Source organism: Colobus angolensis, unplaced genomic scaffold, assembly GCF_000951035.1.
Source record: "Colobus angolensis palliatus isolate OR3802 unplaced genomic scaffold, Cang.pa_1.0 Scaffold75, whole genome shotgun sequence".
Lineage (NCBI taxonomy): Eukaryota > Metazoa > Chordata > Mammalia > Primates > Cercopithecidae > Colobus > Colobus angolensis.
The window spans coordinates 382515-394544 of NW_012121265.1; the positions used below are offsets into that span (position 1 = coordinate 382515).

The 12030-nt window shown below is 39.8% G+C and overlaps 1 protein-coding gene across 1 annotated transcript in view; it reads left to right on the plus strand.

Annotated features, from left to right (window-relative positions):
* The window catches only part of CACUL1 (CDK2-associated, cullin domain 1), a 68011-nt gene that overhangs the window by 1183 nt on the left and 54798 nt on the right, over positions 1–12030 (plus strand). The window lies entirely within an intron of this gene.

Below are 12030 nucleotides of genomic sequence, written 5' to 3' on the forward strand. Positions count from 1 at the left end.
TGAAGTTTCACCCTCAAAGTGAGGGGAAAATAAGGCTGCCTGAGTCTCGTTAGGGAAAGGCCTTCAGTCTTTTGCAGCCAGAGAAAAAAAAGAAATCTGGCAACTTGTGTTCTTGTGCTTTTGGCTAGGCCATATTAAACAAGTCAGGACTTTGAAAATTGACCCGTATCTACACCTTGTTCCTCCTCTTCTGTGTTAACACCTTTGCATCCTGCTAGGGTAATCTGTGAGTTACTTTCCTACGCAGTGGCAGCTCCGACATTGTTTTGAAGCTAATAATACATAAAATCACTCTTCAGAGCTTACACTCATAAGAATAAGCCTTTCAGGATGGGTTATGTCTTGTGTCCAAACCCAAGATTGGGTCGCATGTTGAACTTTATGTTAGTGATCTGTCTTAACGCTCAATTGCAAGCAGAAAGATTTAAGACCAAAATCTGTTGTGTAATCCGAAACTGCCTCTGACCAGGATGTATGTATGCTTCCATAGCTAGGAAAAGAATGCTTTTACTTTGGGGTGTGTGTGTGTGTGTGTGTGGTGGTGGTGGTGGTGGTGGTGATAGGATGTTGAAATGAGATGTGACCATCACAGCCAGGTTTTTCTCTCCTATTATTAACTGCAGGTTTTGAATGGCATCTGGTAAAGCAACTGGAGAGTTCATTTCTAGGTACTAATTTTATCAAGCTGTACTTGTCCAGTTAGCTGTGTAGAGAAAATATTTGCCTTGATGCAGATAGTCGGACTCTTACACACTGTGTGTGGGAACAGCGTGTAATTTTATTTGCCTCAAGATACTGCCTTAGTCAAAGACATTGATATGTAGGTTTGGTAAAATGTATATACCTTTGTCATGTTTGTATTGTATTGATAATCATGTTTGTATTGTATAGTTTGTGTGTTGAAGGCTGTGTTGTGGAACCAGACCTTCTGTAGAGTGGCAGAATGACTTCACCTGAGTCATGAAGGAAGCTTGCCTTAGTAAAGTTCATTTGAAGAGTTCAAAAAAAAAAAAAAAAAGCATAAAGCTAGGAACAGAAATCAGTAAAATTGAGAACAAAAGGATTTGTCACACCAAAAGATTATTTTTGTGAAAAGTTTAGTAAGCTAGGCAGACCTCTGATAAAATGGACAAGAAAAAAAGATGCCAATAAATGAAAAATGGAAAATAACTACAAATATCAGATAAAAAAAGAACGTTATGAACGTAGGCTGAGAAATTTGAAAGCCTAAATGACAAATAGAATTCTTAGAAAACTATTAAATGTGAAAATTGGTATCAGAAGAAATATCTTGAACTAATAAACTGAAATGGTAAAGATCTCCCTTTTTAGAAGCTCTGGATCCAGATACTCTGATGAGTTCCATCAGACATTAACACTTAATTCTTTTTGCAAGTTGTCCTGGAAAATAGTGAGAAAAAATACCAAGTTCATTTTATGAGGCTTGTGAAATCTTGATTCTAAAACAGATAAGGACGTGTAAGAAGAGAAAATTATAGGTCTGTTTTACTTAGATAGAAATGAAAATACTGCAAAAAAATACTAGCTCATCAAATCCAATAGTGTGTTAACAGTCATGATCCATAGAGTTAATCCTAGAGATGTAAGCATGGTTTAACGTCTACTTTGTCGCTCTGGAAGTAGAACTATTCCACTGAAATCAGGGAACCCCTTTTAATGGCAATATTGCCCATCTTTAACCCAGAATTACAAGGGACAACCACCACAGCATTTTTTTCAGTAATTATATTTAATTATTTATATATTTCTCAGTTGGTGAAGGACCTTCTCAGAGCACAGTTTAGGGAGTAAGAGTGGGTTAGAACATGACACATTCATATTCCTTTCTTCATGTGTCTGGACTCATTTCTCTACCTACTAAGGCATTTCTATTCTGACCACCTCTTCCTGACTCTTCTTCCTTTTCCTCTCCTCTTTTTCCTCTGTGTCCATTTTCTTCCTCCACACCTCTTCTCCTTCTCTTCCGTTCAATAGAGCGTACCCATTTTAGGTGTGCAGTTTGATGCATTTTAACCCATGTTACCATCTGGCGTGGAGTTTGATTTTACCCTACTAATAGCTAAAAGGTAGCCTATTACAATTAAAGGTTGACTATCCCTCATTCGAAATGCTTGGGACCACAAGTGTTTGGGATTTCAGATTTTTTTTGGATTTTGGAATATTTGCATTATACTAAATGATTGAGCATCCCAAATTCAAAATCCAAAATTTTCCGATGGACATTTCCTTTAAGCGTCATGTTGGTGCTCAAAAAGTTTCAGATTTTGGATTTTTGGATTTAGAATTCTCAACTTGTATTACTGGGTGCAGACATAAGCTGGGGGACTCCTGGGTGAGAGATGAAAGAATTTATTTTTCTTATCATAGCACACAGCATGAGAATTGCTATATTTGCATAGGTTCTCCCTTGCCCCAAGTCCCAAGAGGGTGACATGCTATGGCCAAGATGGATGCTCTCTCAGTGGTTTTGTGTTGCAGCTGAAGAACATCAAACTTGGGGAATCTACTACTTTTATAGAAAGCAGTAGCAAGCCTGCTCTTTGTCTAGGGGGAGATGTTATCTCGTCTTTCAAGGTTACCAGGTACAGAATGGCCCAGGTTCAAGAGTGACTGGTCATGGCCTTGCATTCCTGGCATACTCAGTAAGACATGTGGGAGTACATGTGGCCCACGGAGGACTGTCCAGCGGTAACCACCACAACAATCAAGATAACAGTTCTGTCACCCTGAAATACTTCCCTATCTCTCTCTCTCTCTTTTTTTCTTTTGAGACAGCATATCACTCTGTCGCCCAGGCTGGAGTGCTGTGACACAATCTCGGCTCATTGCAATCTCTGGCTCCCGGGTTCAAGTGATTCTCCCACCTCAGCCTCCCGAGCAGCTGGGATTACAGGCACACACCACCACACCTAGCTAGTTTTTGTGTTTTTAGTAGGGATGCAGTTTCACCATGTTGACCAGGCTAGTCTCGAACTCCTGGCCTCAAGTGATCCACCTGACTCGGACTCCCAGAGTGCTGGTATTACAGTTGTAAACTACCATGCTCTGCCTTCGCTGTGTCTCTTTGCAGTCAGTTAACCCTGCCTGCTTCCCCCAGCCCCAAGCATTCCTACTGATCTGCTTTGTGTCACTGTAGGATTTCATGTAAATGAAATCATACAATGTGTATTGTTTTGTGCTTGACTTGTTCCTTCTTATTCTGTTCTTGAGATTCTTCCATGTTCTCACATATGTCAGTAACTTACTCTTTTTTCTGGCTGAGGAGTAGTATTTTTTTTTTTTTTTGGATATCCCAAAGTAGGTTTTTTTTTTTTTTTTTTTTTTTTTTAAGATGGAGTCTCACTCTGTCTCCCAGGCTGATCTGCTTTGTGTCACTGTAGGATTTCATGTAAATGAAATCATACAATGTGTATTGTTTTGTGCTTGACTTGTTCCTTCTTATTCTGTTCTTGAGATTCTTCCATGTTCTCACATATGTCAGTAACTTACTCTTTTTTCTGGCTGAGGAGTAGTATTTTTTTTTTTTTTTGGATATCCCAAAGTAGGTTTTTTTTTTTTTTTTGATTTACCAAAAAATCATTAATTTGTTGGTCATTAGTTTGATCATTTAGGTGGTCTCTGGTTTTGGCTGTTATGAACACAGCTGCTGTAAACAACCATGTACAAGGTTTGATGTGGGTAAAGGTTTCATACAAGTGGAATTCCTTGCTTATATGTTATTGACATTAACTTTATGAGAAACTGCCAAACAATTCTTTAGGGTGGTAGCACCATTTTACACTCCCATCAGCTGTATATGACAGCTCCAGTTGCTCCACTTACTTAATTGGCACTTGTACTGGTTAGGTTCTGCATTCTTGGTATTGTCAGTCTTTTAAAGTTTAGCCTTTTTAGAGCATTGGTCCCCACCAGGGACCAGCTTCGTGGAAGAGACGATTTTTCTGTGGACTGGGGGATGGTTTTGGGATGAAACTGTTCCACCGTGGATCATCATATCTTAGAGTCTCATAACGAGCGTGCAACCTAGATCCCTTGCGTTATAGGGTTGGCGCTCCTTTGAGAATTTAATTCCTGCACTGATCTGACAGGAGGTGGAGCCCAGGTGGTAATGCTCACCAGCCCACAGCTCACCTCCTGCTGTGTGGCCTGGTTCCTTATAGGCCACCAACCGGTTCCCACGACCTGGGGTTGGGGACCCCTGTTCTAGAGGATAAGTAGTAGTATCTGTGTGTTTACTTTGCATTTCTCTTTTACATGGGCCATTGGCTTTTTCATGTGATCATTTGCTTGCCTTATAATTTTGTTTGTGAGCATCGACTCACATCTTTTGCTCATTTATTTTGTTGTTTGTCTTAATGTGTGTAAAGAATTCACCGTAAGTTTTGGATACAAGTTTTGTCAGGCATGTATTATTACTGTTTTCTCTCTCTGGCTTGTCTTTTTTTTTTCCTTAATGGTGTCCTCTGAAGAGTAGCTGTTTTTTAATTTTGATGATGTCTAAACTGTCAATTTTTTCTTCTCTGGCTGTTGCTTTTTGTATCCTAAGAAATATTTGTCTGCCCCAAAGTCAAGATATTTTCTGTATTTTTTCAAGCAGTTTTATGGTTTTAGCTTTTATGTTTAGGTCTCTGATCTGAATTATGAGTTGATATCTTTATAGTGTGAGATAAGGATTGAGGCTCCTTTTTTACGTATGGATATCTAATTGTGTTGGCACTATTTGTTGAAAAGACTATCCTTTTCTTACTGAGGCAACTTTGTCAGAAATAACTGATCATGTATGTATGGGCGTCAGTTCTGTTTCATTAATCTTACTTAGTCCATCATATTTAGGATTGTTGCATATCTTCTTGATGAATTGACTCTTTATCATGATGGAATGTCTGTCTTTATCCTTGTTAATATTCCTTACCCTAAAGACTACTTTTACTTGTAGGCATTCTAGGTTTTTTTTAAAGGATTGTTGTTTGCATAGTGTATTTACCATCATTTTACTTTTATTTGTGTAAAGTACATTTCTTGTAGACAGCATATGGTTGGATCTTGCTTTTTTAAAATCCAGTCTGACAACCTCTGCTACCATTGTGTTTAATGTAGTTACCAATATGGTAGGGTTTAAATCATACTGTCTTGCACTTTTGTTTACTCTTTGTCCATCTGTTATTTAAAAAATCTTCCTCTTTTCCTGTCTTTTTTTTTTTTTTTTAGAGATGGAGTCTCGCTCTGTGGCCAGGCTGGAGTGCAGTGGCCCGATCTCGGGTCACTGCAACCTCTGCCTCCCTGGTTCCAGCGATTCTCCTGCCTCAGCCTCCCGAGTAGCTGGGATTACAGCCATGCACCAACACACCCAGCTAATTTTTGTATTTTTAGTAGAGACGAGGTTTCGCCATGTTGGCCAGGCTGGTCTTGAATTCCTGACCTCAGGTGATCCGCCCACTTTGGCCTCCCAAAGTGCTAGGATTACAGGCGTGAGCCATTGTGCCCAGCCCTTTTCCTGTCTTCTTTTTTGTTGTTTTTATGATTCAGTTTTGTCTCCAGTTTGGCTTATTAGGATGGTTGTTTTGCTCTTTGGGGGTTACTCTAGGATTTATGATTATGAAAGTTTTACTTATTACTTATAACAGTCTACCTTTAAATAGTATTAGACTACTTATAATATAAAAACCTGATAACAGTATACTTCCATTTATCCACTCTTGTCCTTTATGCTATTGTTGTACATTTTACTTTAATATGTCATAATTCCCCAAATACACTGTCATTAATTTTGCTCAAAACAGTCATTTATCTTTTTTTAAAAGTTGGAATGAGCCAGGCGTGGTGGCTATTGCCTGTAATCTCAGCACTGTGGGAGGCTGAGGTGGGTGAATCACAAGGTCAGGAGTTCAAGACCAGCCCGGCCAACATGGTGAAACCCCGTCTGTACTAAAAATACAAAAATTTGCTGGTTATAGTGGTGCGTGCCTATAATCCCAGCTACTCAGGAGGCTGAGGCAGGAGAATTGCTTGAACACAGGAAGTGATGGTTGCAGTCAGCTGAGATCGCACCATTGCATTCCAGCCTGGGCGACATGACGAGAATCTGTTCCCACCCCGGCCCCTCAAAAAAAGTTGGAATAAAATTTGTGTAACACACGATTATTTTAAAGTGAATAATTCAGTGGCATTTAGTACATGCCCAGTGTTGTGCAACTACCTCTGTCTATCTAGTTCCAAAACATTTTCATCAACCCAAAATAACATTCCATGCCCGTTAAGCAATTAGTCCCATTTCCTCACTTCTCCCTGCCCCTGGCATCCACCAATTTGCTTTCTGTCTCTATGGGTTTACCTATTCCAGATCATTGTGTCTGTGTGTTTTTGTTTTTGTTTTTGTTTTGAGACGGAATTTCGCTCTTGTTGCCCAGGGTGGAGTGCAGTGGTGTGATCTCGGCTCACCGCAACCTCGACCTCCCGGGCTCAAGTGATTCTCCTGCCCCAGCCTCCCGAGTAGCTGGGACTATGGGCATGCACCACCATGCCCGGCTAACTTTGTATTTTTACTAGAGACGGGATTTCTGCCATGTTGGCAAGGCTGGTCTCGAACGCCTGACCTCAGGTAATCTGCCCGCCTCAGCCTCCCAAAGTGCTAGGATTATAGGCATGAGCCACCTTGCCCAGCCTCCAGATATTTCATATGAATGGAATCATACTGAGAGTTCTTTGAAATAACAATAAACTGGAATGTAAATCTTTTGTATTTACCCAGATAGTTGCCATTTCTGTCCCTCTTCTTTACTTTGTGTAGATGGAAGTTTCCACCTCTTATTTTTCTTCCCTCTTTAGAACTTCCTTTAATATTTCTTATAATGTAGTTCTGTTGGCCTTCAATTTATTCAGCTTTTGTCTGCAGAAATCTTTATTTTATCTTCATTTTCTAAGGATATTTGCTGGATGTAGAATTCTAGCTATACAGCCTTTTTTTTTTTTCTTCTATAAGCACTTTAAAGATGTCAAGATGTCTTTCCATTGTCTTCTGACCTGCATTGTTTCTTTTTTCTTTTCTTTTCTTTTTTTTTTGAGACGGAGTGTAGCTCTTGTTGCCCAGGCTGGAGTGCAGTGGCGCGATCTCAGCTCACTGCAACCTCCACCTCCCGGGTTCAAGCGATTCTCCTTCCTCAGCCTCCTGAGTAGCTAGGACTACAGGCGCCCGCCACCACGCCCAGCTAATTTTTTGTATTTTTAGTAGAGATGGGGTCTCACCGTGTTAGCCAGGATGGTCTCTATCTCCTGACCTCGTAATCCGCCCGCCTCAGCCTCCCAAAGTGCTGGGATTATAGGTGTGAACCACAGTGCCTGGCCACTATCACAGTTTAAAAAAAATTTTTTATTTTGAGACAGAGACTCACTCTATCTCCCAGGCTGGAGTGCAGTGGTGTGATCTTGGCTCACTGTAGCCTCTGCCTCCTGGGTTCAAGAAAATCTGGTGCCTCAGCTTCCTGAATACCTGGGATTACAGTCATGTGCCACCATGCCCGGCTAATGTTTGTAGTTTTAGTAGAGACAGGGTTTCACCATGTTGGCCAGGCTGGTCTCAAACTTCTGATCTCAGGTGAGCCACTGTACCCGGCCTTATTGTTTCTTTAATAAATGTCTGTATAGTCTTATCTTTGTTTCTCTCTATTTATGTCCCTTTTTTCTCTGGATACTTTAAAAATTTTTACTTTATCTTAAGTTTTCAGCAATTTGTTATGTTCTTTTTTGGTGTTTAGTTTTTGAATTTGTGGGGTTTTAGAATTTGTCAAATTTGGAAAATTATTCATTATTTTTTGTCAGTACTCCCCTGCCACTAGTTACACATATGTTATATCACTTGTTATTGTACCATGAGTCACTGAGGTTCTTTCTGTTCATTTTCTTAAAGATTTTTTTTTTTTTTACTCTCTGTGCTTTAGTTTGGATAAATTTTAATGCTATGTCTTCACGCTAACTAATGTTCTCTTTTTCAGTATCTAATCTGCTGTTAATCCTGCTGTTAATCAGTGAGAGTTCCAAGTGTTTTTAATGCAGGCTGACAGTCCAGGTTTCAGTTAATCAAGCAAACTGTTAGAACTGTACCCAGCTTCTTGAAGTAGTATAGTGAATAAAGAATCTTTAGTAAGTGCATTCCTTTTAATGACTTGTCTCATCTAAAGTTCTATCTTCATTATTCAGCACCTTCTGAATCCATTCCCACATGTATTCCCAGATTTCTGCTGTATAATGTATTAAAGTCTTATAGTTCTTTTGGAATGTAAGCTGTCTCCTATTTATTTAGGTTTGGTACTTATTCCCTTAGGAAATCTGATTCTAGGTAGAGATCTAGAGACAGTGAGTTCTGCTTAGAGAGAGAATCTTTTTTGTGAGGGTTCAGGTAATATCATGGCAAGGTCTTCAATCAAGTAAAGTTAGTCTCATGTTGGGAAGCAGGGGTGTGTAAGCAGAGTTTCCTGAGGTCAGGGTTTTCAGATTGATCATACTCCACCAAACTGGCCCCATTTGTGCTGGGATTACAGGAGGGAGCCACTGTTCCCGGCCAAACTTCAGGATCTTATTGGGGATCTTGTCTTGCTATTTTTTGACCTGCATCATATAAAATGATGTTGATGAAACTGTAAGAGAAAGCCATTTTAATGTTTACTTAAGGCCCAGTCCCAAATCTCTAAAGAAATTGAATAGTTTATTTACTGTAAACTCTGTAAACCGTAGACCATATGTATTCATATTGTAAACTGTTAAGCACTATGTAAAAGTTGATTGTTGATATTCTTTTATGGTATGTCTTGACAGGGCAAACTGGCCTTTCATTTTTCTTCCTGCTTCTGTGGACATTTGGTTATTAACCTCTATAGATAAAGTTGAATAGATCTGTAATATGTAGTTGCAGGTATGCTGATTCATCATCTGAATGGCATTTTATTAAGTGTTTATTGTATGCCAAAGTAATATTTTAGCCTCTGGTAATGAAGAGACACAGTTTAATGTGGGAGATGACAGAAAGATAATTATGATACATTATGATTAAACGCTATAAAAGAGTTATGTATTTGGTAGCATTCAGGAAAGAGAGTCTTTATAAAAATGAATAGAAGTTGGCCAGGAGGATGGGGGTGGGGATGGGGAAGCTGGACTGGAAGAGACTTCCTTGCAGAGGGGCAGCCTGTGCCAAAGACCCAGAATTGAAATTATTTTTGGAATACAGAGTATGAGGAGAGAGTGGCACAGATTAAACATGGATAGATAGAAAAGGCTAGATAGTGAAGGACTGTGTTAGAGGAAGGATTTTCTTCTGTAGTAATGGGAAGTTTCAAGGGAGAAATTTGTTTTAGTGTGTTAATTTAGAGCGGAGAGAGAATGAAGGCCTAGAGGCTAGTTAGGGGTGTTAGAATTTCTGTAGTCTAGACAAAAGATGAAGACTTGAACGAATAAAATTTTACAAGACAGGGGGTTTAGGTTTCAATTTGGAGATATTTAGGGACTAGAATCTATAAAATTTGGGGGGTGAGGGAAGGAAGATGAAGATTAAAGATTGCTGGTTTGGATGACGGGTAGCTGTCAGTGCCTTTGACCCAGATGTGAAGGAGTAAAGGTGTGAAGTGAGGGTTTGTGTGTGTGTGTGTGTCTGTCTGTCTCTTTTAAGGTGTCTATGGAACAGTCAGAGAGGTCCAGAGGCAGTTGGTAAATTCTGAGTTTTCTCATTTCCTTTGCCTTAGAATATTGGAGATACTATGAAACAAAATTTATCCTGAAACAAAAATTTAATTTCAATAGATTTTGCTTTTTCATTTCTGAGGATTTGAGATTCACCAAACTCTTTGTACTTAAAAAACAAAAACAGTACTTTGCTCTTATTAAAATAATACAGGTTTATAATTTTAAAACTCAAATTATGCAAAAAGACACATAATGAAAATCAGTGGTTCCTTTCCCTACCCCTTCCCATTCCTGGACCTGTTACTCAAAGTCAGTCATTTAATTATGATTCATTTAGCTGTTTCTTCTGGTATTAGCCACACATTTCAATGTGGTGATATTGTTACTGCTTAATTTATCATTTTTATATTGTCTATTGACTTCCAGGATTGAATTCTTTTATACCTCTAACATACCTTACCTTTCTAGTTCTTTTACTATCATAGTTTTTTTTTGTTTTGTTTTTTGTTTTGTTTTTTGAGATGGAGTCTTGCACTGTCGCCCAGGCTGGAGTGCAGTGGCGTGATCTTGTCTTACTGCAAGCTCTGCCTCCCAGGTTCACCCCATTCTCCTGCCTCAGCCTCCTGAGTAGCTGGGACTACAGGCGCCCGCCACTACACCCAGCTAATTTTTTGTATTTTTAGTAGAGATGGAGTGCAGTGGTGTGATCTCGGCTCACTGTAGCCTCTGCCTCCTGGGTTCAAGAAAATCTGGTGCCTCAGTTTCCTGAGTAGCTGGGATTACAGTCATGTGCCACCATGCCCGGCTAGTTTTTTTTTTTTTTTTTTTTTTGAGATGGAGTCTTGCACTGTCGCCCAGGCTGGAGTGCAGTGGCGTGATCTTGTCTTACTGCAAGCTCTGCCTCCCAGGTTCACCCCATTCTCCTGCCTCAGCTAGGATTACAGGTGCACACCACCACACCCAGCTAATTTTTTTGTATTTTTAGTAGAGATGGGGTTTCACCGTGTTAGCCAGGATGGTCTCGATCTCCTGACCTTGTGATCCGCCCGTCTCGGCCTCCCAAAAGTGCTGGGATTACAGGCTTGAGCCACCGCGCCCGGCCTAGTTTTTGTATTTTTAGTAGAGATGGGGTTTTGCCATGTTGGCCAGGCTGGTCTTGAACTCCTGGTCTCAAGCCATCTGCCTGCATTGGCTTCCCAAAGTGCTGGAATTACAGATGTGAGCCATTGCACCCGGCCACAATTTGTGGTTTAATCAGTAAGCCATATTTACATTATAGCTATGTAAATATTTACTGAAGGGCCTAAAGTGTACTCAGTTTACATTTTATTTTACATAGAATGTTGTTAGTTGCCTTATTTGTATTGGCATAATTATTGTTGAACTTAGTCTTTTTTTTTTTTTTTTTTTTGAGATGGAGTCTTGCTCTGTCGCCTAGGCTGGAGTGCAGTGGTGTGATCTCCGATCACTGCAACCTCCGCCTCCCAGGTTCAAGCGATCCTCCCACCTCAGTCTCCTCAGTAGCTAGGATTACAGGTGCACACCACCACACCCAGCTAATTTTTTTGTATTTTTAGTAAAGACGAGGTTTCACCAGGCTGATCTCGAACTCCTGACCTCAGGTGATCCACCTGCCTCAGCTTCCCAAAGCGCTGGGATTACAGGCATGAGCCACCGCACCCAACCGAACTTATTCTTAAAACTTCTCAATAGCTTCGTTTGATTCACCATGTACCTGGCACTGGTGTTTTTGAAATGCTCGAACAAATCAGCTTTTGTTTTTGTCTGTGAAGCTTAGTCCTCTTGTTTCTGTTTATTGCTTAGGGCCAGTGCATAGTTGCCACTCAGGGACTTCCCAGATACTTGGAATGATTGCTTCTTCGTCTTCATTTTTATTGATGAATTTCCGAGTATGTGTATAGAGCATATCTTCTAGTCATTTCCTGAGAGTGTGTGGATAAAGTTTCAGGTCTTGGCATATCTAAAAATGCTGTTTTCACACTTGATTGATAGTTTGGGTATAGAATTCTTAACGGAAAATAACTTTTCCTTGGCATTTTAAAAGTATTGCTTCATTAACTTTAAGCACGCGTATTACAATGGAGAAGTCAGGTGCCACTCGTTTTTTCCCCTTGAGAAAATTTCTGAGATTTTAAAAAATTAATGTGTTAATATTTCTCTCCCTTTACGTTTTCTCTATTCTGTTTTCTCTGGAATTATTGGTAGTCAAATGTTGAATTTCTGTTTTGATCTTCTAAGTCTGTTAACCACATTTTGCTACATCCCCTTTCTCATAAAGCTGTGGGAGATTTCCTTGATGTTGTATTTTTAACACTG